General features: G+C 35.3%; 1 long non-coding RNA gene across 1 annotated transcript; it reads left to right on the forward strand.

The window, feature by feature from the left end:
* The first annotated feature begins 2,683 nt into the window (after window positions 1-2,683).
* LOC141600134 (uncharacterized) lies at window positions 2,684-5,398 on the forward strand. The gene is made up of 2 exons (XR_012524205.1): window positions 2,684-3,020; window positions 3,475-5,398. It is a non-coding gene; the product is annotated as an uncharacterized LOC141600134 (long non-coding RNA).
* The last annotated feature ends 5,968 nt before the right edge of the window (window positions 5,399-11,366 follow it).

Below are 11,366 nucleotides of genomic sequence, written 5' to 3' on the forward strand. Positions count from 1 at the left end.
CCTGGTGAGCTATCATAAGTAATCGCTCCCGACCCGGTTTGGGCCTGGGTGTTACACTATCAATGGCAAATCCTATACTCATTTACATGGCCCATTAGTTTTCAACCCTAATCACTTCAAATCTCTCTAACAGCTCCCTTATATCAACACTCCCTGATATCTCTCTAGCAGTTCTATATTTTCGCTGTCTCTCACTCTGTCACCCAAAGACTCTCCTCATCGACACGTCTATTATTCCTTACTCTTTGCCGTTGTATTTATGGTATTTTGATGGATTTATAAGTTCATATTGAAGACATGAAAGTGGGTTTATACTTTTACAAGATTGATCTTATGCGAGTATGTGCTACTAATCTGGTATATGATTGGAGTTTCACTACTAATAATAGCCTTCACAAGGGAGGTAGAGTCTGGATTTTGTGGAATCTAAGAATTTTTGATTTAATGGTGCTCGAACACAATGCTCATTCATACCAGAATTATTACTTCAAGAATTACTTAGAGTCAGTTCTTTCTCATAATGATATATGCACTCAATGAAAAAGATAAAAGGGAAGAACTTTGGAAACATTTAAGAGCCTTTGCTGGCAGCTGTAATGGTCCTTAGGCTATTGCGGAAATTTCAACTGTGTTTTGAACCCTGATGAAAGGTTAAGAGGACATACCGAGAAAGCTGATATGGATGCTTTTCTGAGTTGTGTCAATGACTGTGACATGACAGATATCTATGCTACAAGAGCCTTTTATACTTGGACCAATAAGCAAGAACCTGGGACAAGAATTTTGAGTAGGCTGGACAGATTCATGGTGAACCAAGAGTGGATAGACAGCTTCCCTAAGATGGCTGCTCATTAAGATTGATGCTAAGTCTAAGGCCACCTTCAAATATTTTAACACGTGGGGGCAAGTGATACCGTCGTCAGGTACCAAAAATAAAGCCTAGATACACTAACATAAGCTAGCAGTAAGTAGGGTAGATCTCCACAGGGAGATGGGAAAATGTCAGCTTTAGCTAAGTTCGTCTCGGTAACAGTTTTGGGGGTTTTAGTTGTTTGTTCTAATCTAAAGAGATCAAGGAAAGAAATAAAGCAAGAGAGTAGGAATTAAACAAGTAGGGAGAAAATAGCTAAGACAGTCGGTTCACCATGATTCTCTAGTCCTGCAATCTAAATATTAGGTCAATGCAGGTATGATCTATGGAGCAATGAATATCTCCTTCCGGTCTCAATTCGCTCTAAAACACAAATAGTTTAGCTTCCGCCCTCACTAAAGTGCCCTAATTTTTGCTACAAGTCTCACCCTTTCCAATCTTCCGATCTAGGTCAAGGTTTACTGTGATATTAACTAATTGCGTCGACTCAATTAGACAAGAACAATTATATGTAGCGATTAACAACATAGACTAAACTAGCATCAAACCTAATAATTCAATTTACACTTTCCTTAAAATCATGGCTTCCCTATGTCTTAGCAAGGGAGATTAGCTATGCATTATTATCGTGGTAGCAACAATCATACATAAGCAAGAGAGATTAAACATGATAACAAGAACGATGAAGGATTGATAATAGCAATTGCAAGTAATAGGGAGAGAACAATAGAAAGCAATAAAAAGCAACAATAGATTAAGATTAAGAATTAAAGAAGAATAAAGGTACCGATTACAAGTTGTAAGATCCAAGCAAAAGTTTCAGAGAGTAAGAGTATGAGAGAGTAAGGGAGAGGAGAGAATGTCGAAGTCTGAGGAGAAGGAGAAGCCAAATAAACGTACTACTTAACCTAGCTTATATCCTAATTATAAAGCCCATCTCGAATTAAGGCAAAAACACGCATAAAAAGCAAAGTTTCTCGATCGAGTGAAATGAAACCACTCGATTGAGGACAAATCCTGAAATTCCTCTCGATCGAACAAAAATGTCGTTTGATCGAGTACTCCTTGTATCAGCCCTTTCGATCGAGCAACAGAACAGCTCGATCGAGTGATTCTTCGATGGATAAAGCATTCGATCGACCAAATAGTTGGTCGATCGAGCTATATTGGCACATAGGACTTTTTGGCACCTTCCGAAGTCAGCTCACGCGTCTTTAGGTGATGGATTCCAAGCTCTGATTCCTTATTCTCCAAAATACATGCAAATGAGACAAGTTTAGGCTCGGTTTTGCTCCTTTCTTGTCCGTACCTGCAATTTACACAAGACAAACCAAAGTAGACTATTCGGGGGTATTTTTAGCTAGACGCCACTTAAATAATACAAAAATGCGTGTAAAAATGAGGTAAAAACCTTATATAAAATACACGCATCAAATCTCCCCAAACCAAACTTTTGCTTGTCCCCAAGCAAACTATGAATGCGACTAAGACAACTAGTGGAACGGGACCAACTCATCGGCTACAAATCATCCACCCAAACCAGTTTAATGCAACCGCTAACAAAGAGGCATATGGTAACTGCAAACGAGTTAAATTAATGTTTCAAACTACTGAACCGTCGACCTTGCAAGACTCATGAATATCGGACTCTCACGAGTCGCTCATCACTCAAATTAAGCACAGGGTGAGTATATAAGTAGAAGATAGAAAGAAGCAAAGTCACTCACCTAACTCGACCTATAAGAACATGCATGCAGCTTAACATGAATAGAATTTTTACAACCGTACATATGCATTCCCACCAACTAATGACCAAGACACATGCCGAGGACTTACATTTAGGTAAGTGAGGTAATGGGTAAGAAGGGGCTAAGAAGAATTTGGATAAGTGGAGTTAGCAGCCAAGCTAGCAGTAACGGTCTAACGGATCCAAACTAATAACACATCCCAACTTGAACCAAGCTAGCAGTAACGGTCTAACGGATCCAAACTAACCACCATAAAATTATTAACTCCCCATAAGATACAAATAGAACATGGGAGTACAGCTCGTCCACCACTCGCCACCGTTATCCATCGCCCACACCTGTGAACACACCACTCAACACTGCTGTCCACCGACACTCACCCATCTCCTGAAGTCGCTCGTGTATGTCCGTATCTCTCCGATCGTTTACAATCTCGAAATTATTATTTTTAGTTAATGATTCTTTTGAACTTGATTATTGTTAGTTAATTCATTTTAATGTCTATCTTTTATGCAAATTTCTACGATTTTGACAAATTTAGGGTTAAATATGTCTGATTTCGAATTAGGGTTTATGATTATTTTGGGGATTTTTGTTTAAAATTCAAAGTTTGTGTAACTATTTGTACAATTGTGCTCTCAGGGATTAAATTAGGGTATGATTGAATCCTCCTTCTTTTTAATTAACAATTTCCAGACTTTTAATTGAAGTTAGAAATTGGGATCTTTCAAAAATAGAATTTACACCTTCGAATGATCTGAAACAAGATCTTAGCTATTTTCGAATTAGGGATTACCTATTTTCTCAGTTTATTTCTCCTCTTGTGACGACTCTTTGGAAAATTTGGTGTTGTAGGAATGATAAAGTGTTTTAAGGATGGTTCACTTAGGGTTGCTTGGTGTTGATGTAGGGTGAGAACGTTGCTGTTTGAATGGTTGTATATGTAAACAACTTATTGTAAATAAGTAGGGAATTAGCGTGTAGTCCCTTACAGATTTTGGTTAAACAAAAAATAAAAGTTTCCATTTGCAGATTTGCTTGCATCTTATTTTGATTTGTATTCAAAGTGGCTTCTTTTTGCTATGCTGGACAATGAAGCGTAGGTTTGTTTTAAGCATCCGGTGTTCAAGTTGATTCGGTGGAATAAGCTCCAGTCTGATTTTACTTAATCCCGCACTTTTTCCTCCCGCACTATTAGATTGTTATTGCTAGTCTAAAGGTGCAAATACAATAAGATCGAGAGAAATTTCAGTTCAATGATGCTAAATGGGTATATGTCCATATAATAGTTTTCAATGTACACGATTTTTTTAAGTCAAAAGTCTAGGCCTATTACATGCCTTCAAATGCTTAAGCAGCCATTGATATTAGCGTAGTTTTCTGTGCTAAGTACCTTGCTGTCTGATCAAGGCAAAAGAATACAAGTATGCATAAGGCGGACGCTATAAACATAGAATAAGTTTATTAGATATAGGGCTCCCATCATCTTTGTCCTTGTCTCCTGGATGTTTCTGTAACGATTTAATTTCTCAATCTAGTTTGTTAAAGAAACAACACACATTAGGTATTAGAGGACAGCTATAGATTTCGCATTTCGGCATCATTACTTATTTCTCATATCATGGAAATAAAATTTAGGTACATATTAATAATATCACATGATACCAGAAAATCCAAAATGCCCTAACCAAAGACACAACAGATTGCTGACATGTCGGCAGCCTTTTGACATGAACCTTTTACATTCAGTACCATAGAGAATGAAGTTTCTTATATAATTTCCAATGTGAAACACATGTATATGTTGAGGTTAAGCTCACATGTTAGACAAATGCTACTGTGTGGTTATTACCCTAATAGGCTTGGAAAAAGCAAGAACCATAAGCTCCAACGCAGTGGCGAACTGGCGACAATGACTCATGTAGTATTGTGAACTAAAATATGCAGACTCGTATATCGAAGCCTTTTACTCTAAATCATTGTATGCCAAATCATGTCTTAAAAAATGTCTATATGCATTGTTTTTAATTGTTGGTTAGAGGATCCCAACTACAAAGGAGTCGTTAAGAAAGCTTGTTCGAAAAGTTGTCCTAGAAAATCTATGTTTAAACTGTTCTACAAGCTTAAGCAGGTGAAAATGGGTCACAGTGGCGAACAGAATTCAGAAGATTCTTCCAAACTTAGTGGGCATGGAGCGGGCAACACTTGTTAATGGGGTGTGTGTATCAAGTACTTGGTTCTCTTTTAATTGCTTTTGATTGTTTGTGTGTGGTTAGTTCTTGCTAAGAGATATTTGAAAAATATTACTTGGGCAATAATGGAGGTTGGGGAAGCTAATGCTATAAGCTATAAGATATGCGAAATGTGGTATAAGAGCTGGAAGTAGTGTTCATTTTGAATCTATTTTCTCTTTAGTTTGAGACTTTCATGTGTAATGCTAGGTGACTTGTAATTATTTGATGTCCTTAACGTATCTAACTACTGATATTTTCAAGAAACTATATTATTAAGATTGGCAGAGGAAGAATTCGGTATAGCTGCTTTCGGGCCAATTACCTTGCTTGTGATTCGAGTTTCATGGGCCAATTATTTTTCCATTCTTTTGTATAGAAGCAGATGTAGTTTTAACTAGGGATTAGAATCTATGAAATGAAATATCTTAGGAGTTGAAATGCTTGATATAGATATTTATGTATGAATTTAGAATATTTACTAAAATCATTTAAGATTGTATTATGGAAGAATATATTTGAGAGTTGAATTAAAATCATTTTGTTTTGATTAATTTTTGTAAAATTTTTTTTTTTTTTTTTGCTTTTTGCGGCGTTTTTTTTTTAAAATGCCGTAAATAAATTTGCTATTTGCGGCCCCGCCATTTGCTGCTACATCAAAAACACCGCAAAGGCCCCTTTTTTGGAGCCTCAAATAGATATTTTTGTACTAGTGATTCGAACCCAGATCATCAACAGATATGGTGTACCTCAGCGTATCACAACTGACAATGGGAAACAATTCTTCAACCATCTGATGACAAGTCTGAGAGAGAAGTTCAAGTTCAAACAGTACAAGTCATCAATGTACTACGCTTCTGCAAATGGTTTGGCTGAAGCCTTCAATAAGACCCTTTGCAACTTGCTAAAGAAAGTACTAACAAAGTCAAAGCGAGACTGGCATGAAAGAATTGGTGAGGCATTGTGGGCGTATCGTACCACATACAAAACACCTACTCAAGCAACCCTGTATGCGTTGGTGTATGGAGTGGAGGTCGTGTTGCCATTAGAGTTGCAGATCCCTTCCTTGTGCATCACTATTCAGGAAGGACTCACAGATAGGGATGGCAGTGGGTCGGGGACCCTACCCAAACCCTTCGGATCGGACCCTAATGGGTCGGGTCTGGGTCCGAAATTTTGAGACCCGAACGGGTATGGGTCGGGTATGGGTCCTTGAGAAATAATTCGGGTCTAGGTTCGGATCCGAATTACAAGACCCGGACCCGACCCGTAGATCCTTTATTATTAAAAAAAAAAGAAAAAAAACTTTTTAAAACCAAACCTATGTTAAAAGTTCCAGATTCATACGCAAAACTTGTCCTATTCTCTCACTTCATCAACCCACAATCACTTAAATTATTGCAAAACTCATAACAGCCACCAAATTCCCTTTATGTATTCTTAAAAGTTTCCCTTTATGTATTCTTAAAAGTTTCCCATCAATTAAACACACACTGATTTATCACATGTTTGTAAGATGACGAAAATCTTAAATTCAATCCCAACAAAAAGCAAGGGTGATAGAGAGATTGTTGTTGAAGAAGACAAAGCTTGTTGTTGTTGCTTTATTCTTTGAGTTTGTATTGTTAATTAAGTTCAAATTTCATGTGGATTTGAATGTATTTGTCAGAATTAAGTAAGAAATTGAGTGATTTGAGGAGATTTAATAATTTAGGGTTTGTTAGGTTTTGGAAATTGGGGATTTTATTTGCTTTTTAAAACATTATTTAAGGGAGCTTGGATCCGCGGGTAGGCCCGAACCCGACCCGTTTGGTATGGATATAGTGTTGGAAAATGTGTCCTCAACAATAGTGAGATCACATGATTTAATATCATAATTAAATCTCATATTAAGAATACGTGAGGGATGGTTTATTATATAATCAACTGATCATCATTAATCGGTAATGATTGTCTGACTAGAGTTTGACATTACTGTCGTATGACGGTGGCGGTCAGTTGATCCCTTAAGGTCACACCTAAAGGACAATTCCCTTAATAGACAAATTGATTAATTGTATGACGATACTAGGTAATCAATTCCTTAAAATTGAACAAATCATTTGTGAGAGAGAATATTGATATCTTATTGTAATGGGATTAAGTAAGATTTATTTTAGTAATAAAAATGCTTTATTACTAAAATTGCTTATTGTTTGAGAAACAATAGAGATAAGAATGAATGGTTAACTATAATTACAAGATGTTGTGAATTATAATTATATGACCCATTTTATTTATGCGATCAAGTATCACTAGTCAATTTGTTGTATGTAATTTAATAAAGTTATAGAATGATATTTATGTGATAAATATGCATTAAATTAATTAATAAAATGTAACATACTACATGTGATATATTGTGTGACAAATGACAAATTGACAAAATAAAATGGTGGTCCATTTTATGTGTATGGACCGAATGAAGGGAGTAGTGATGGTGTGAGGTTGATTTATTTTATAATAAATAATTATAGCTATTTGCTTTATAGCGTTACACCTACACTTACATGTCTTACACATCTAATGCATTGTGATGACAAAAATAAAAAGGGAAAGATGCCCTTTTGGCCTCTTCCTACCCGGCCACACCTCCTCTTATGAGGACTTTTGTTCTCATTTTTCATTCAACCAATTCATTCATATTCTCCTACATGCAAACCTTCACATATTCTCTCTATCTCTCTAAAACAAGATTTTGAGATTCACAAGCATTTGTTCATCCAGTCTAATATCACAATAAGATTACTAGTTTAGTAATAGTAACAATATTAGAATCATTTTAAGGGTACTAGTATAATAATCTAGTTAATTAGTATACTAGTTTAAGGGTAAGTCTTGGGTGCAATCTAAGGAGTGACTTCTATACTTGGAGTCTTTGGAGGATCATCCATCATATTAAGCTCAAGAACAAGTGGAGGAAGGTGACCTTACTTGTGCCCTATATTTCGAACCAACCAACAATGTAAGGAACATTGTTTTTCTCATAAATCTTTTATTTTGTTATGCATGCACTAGATCTAAAGAACAAATAATTAAGAAGTTAATTAGTCCACTATTAGATGAGTCTAATAATAGGTATATGAACCTCACAAGTGGTATCAGAGCATAGGATGTTGCATGCAAATCTTTTATTGTTTTCACGATGTTATAAGATGACTAAAATAAAACCAAAAATTTGAGTTCTATGAAGATAAAGCCACAAAAATTTTTTCATGTTATATATTCTGGTCCTAAAATATTTTTAGGTCATTTTTATGATTTATGGAAATGTATTGCTCATTTTAATGATTTTTAGTGATTTTATTACATTTTTATGAGTAAAATGAACTTTTATTCACTAAAATAGGTTAACCTTCACCACTGCCTTTGGTATTTTAGTATGAACTCACATGAATATTTTATATATTACATGTAAAATATCATATTAATGTGATTAATATTTCATAATTTATGAATTTTTAGTTTAAAAATGGCATAAATGAAGATTAAAATGACTAAAAATGGTTAAACTTACTCTATGACCTTGAAAATTTTATATGACCTCACATGCATATTTTACAAGTTGTGTGTAAAATCTCGTATTAATTGGATTAATATTGCATGATTTATGATTTTTATGAGATAAAAATGGATTAAAATAGGTAAAATGGTTAAAAATAGTTAAATTTCGAACTGGGCCATGAAACTTTAATATTTTGTCACATGCATAATTTACAGAGTGTATGTAAATTTGGAGATTAAATGATCTCATTTAGCAAGATTTATGAATTTTTAGTGTAAAAATGGCATAAATAGTGACTATTTTAGCATAAATAGCTAAAACAAATTTCATGGCATGAGAAAATTATTTTAGGTTGCATAAATATCCCACTAATCATATCTAAAGTTGTAAAATTGATTGGATTGAGTTTTATATGCTTTAGATGTTTTATGAGATAAAACCGATAAATTGCAACTATATTTTCTCGAAATTAATTCGAAAATTTTAACCATGATTTTTGACATTATGAGTGTCATGGACTTATTCCAGAATTTTCAAAAATTTAAAATTTAAATTTTGAAATTATTGTAATTTAATTTGGATTTATTTCATATATATTATGATTTTAAGGTCAAATATGAGCATAAAAATTAAATCAAGTTGAATTATTGTCAAAAATTGAGTGATGACTAATTTTTGAGTCCTAAAAGTGTTAGGATAATTAACTTGAGCTTAGATGTGATTTAAGTGTTAATTTGTGATTTTAAAAGGTTATTATCACGCATTTCCATAAAATCGGGTTATATAAAAGATATAAGTTAAATAAGGCGATTTGGCACATAATTAGGCATGAAGATACATATTATAATGCTGCATATTTCAATTGTTGAATGTCTTTTATTTATATAATTTTGAATTATGTAATTTTATCTTAGTATGGCCTTAGTTTTAATCGATATTACCCGTAATGAAAGGGAATATTGTTTTGGTTGTAATTTAATGTGATCTCGTATCACTTTTATTTTTACTAGTCTTTCCATTTTAAAAATGTATAATAGGAATAGCTTTGTATTTTTATTATTATTTGTAATTATGGAGTATCTTCAAAGACGGTGCCATTCGGAAAGGTGATCCGACGAAGACGGTGTTCTTGGGAGGCGTGTCACTTGAAGATTCAAGGGACCAAAGGAGTTGGTTTCCGAATATGTAATAGATTATTTGTTTTCTATTTTTAGGAAGGCCATACTAGGAAGTTTTATTATTGCTTTGCATTTCTTTTAATATGTTACATGCATTGCCAAATCGCCATAACTACACATGCATATCATATCGAGTCATCAACCGTGTCAATTAAAATTATCGTAGTTCACCGCTTTAGTTCACTTAAAACGTGATAGATAATAAAATGACAAGACCTCTCACTTATAATAATTGAGAATTAGCCTTACCAAATAGTAGAAACCATGAATCCCAATTTCATAAGGGAGTTAATCCGGCTTCATCGTAATACAAACCTTGTTACGTTGGGTAAGTGGGTAATAAAATGTTATTACATCGAAATTTGGATTGAGCTCAACGGAAGTATTCGTGACCGTAGTCGCATGTGTTTCGGGCTAAAGATGAAAATTAGAGTAATTTTTATCGACCGAGAGTTCTAGAAGTAGAATCGATTAAGAGGTTAATCCACCGAGTTATATTAATAAGGGATGACTCGGCTCACCGTACCCGTATTAATATGAATTAGGATCTCGGAATCATTTATGATAGTTGGGTAGAGGTCACTACATAAATGCATCAATAACTTGTTTAAAATGTTTACTAGTATTGTCAAAACGATAGATGTTCATTAATTCCTTCACTTCCTATTTTGTAGTCAAAATCGTTTTATCAATTGCAATGGCAACTCCAAACACGTCCGCAACCACTAGTTCCAACACGCTCACCAATGTGTCATGGCTCCGATCCTTCATGGATCGATGTAAGTTAGAAAAGAATGGGTCCAATTTCGCCGATTGGGACGTGCAACTTCGCTTGGCCGTGGAGGGTGACGACAAGCTTCGTTATCATACCGAGGCATCTCTCACCGAACCTATTGTTAGGTCCACCGCCGCCGTTAGGCAAGCCTATGAGGTTTACCAAAAGGAGTCGGCCGCGATCAAAAATGTGTTGATCTTTGCTATGGAGGCCGAACTCCAAAGAAGTGCTATAAAGATTAGCACCGTTCATGAGATCTACATGAAGCTAGTGAACATGTTTTCACGAGCTCCTAGGGTCATACAATATGAGGCGGCTTTCGCATTCTTTGATCTTAACATTAAGGAGGGCCAAAAAGTTAGCCCTCATGTGCTCAAGTTGATAGAGCATGTTGAGACCTTGAAAATGCATAAGGTGGAGATTCCCAATGAACTCGTGATTGATCGCATCCTTTATTTTCTCAACAAAATCAAAGCATATGTTCAATTCCGGGTGAATTTCAATATGCAAGATAAGAAGGTTACCCTTGATGAGTTGCACAAAATGCTTGTGCAAGCCGAAAGGGATATGGGGCTAAGTGTTAGCACCACCAAAGATGTGCTTAATGTCAATCATAAGAGCAAGGCAACCTTCAAGAAAGGCGGGAAAAAGGAAAAGAAGTGAACTCCCAACAGGAACAGAGCTAAAACTTATGAAGCTAGCTCCTCCAAGCCCAAGTACAGTGCCTCCTCCGGGGACAAGTGCCACTATTGTTGTGGTGTTGGGCATTGGAAGAGAAACTGTTCCAAATATCTTGGCGACATCAAAGCTAGAAAGGTTATTCCAGTAGGTATATAACTATCCCTATCTTTTGTGTTTCAATCTCAACCTTGGTATGATGATACAAGTTGTGATGATTACCCTTTTTATTGTAAATAGGGGCTCCTGGCAAGGACAAAGGCAAGGAGAAGCAAGCTTAGAGGATCATGTGGGAAGCTAGAGTAGCCGACCGTGGTGATGAATCTATGGAAGCTTGGCTT

This window comes from Silene latifolia, chromosome 9 (genome assembly GCF_048544455.1).
Source record: "Silene latifolia isolate original U9 population chromosome 9, ASM4854445v1, whole genome shotgun sequence".
Taxonomy (NCBI): Eukaryota; Viridiplantae; Streptophyta; class Magnoliopsida; order Caryophyllales; family Caryophyllaceae; genus Silene; species Silene latifolia.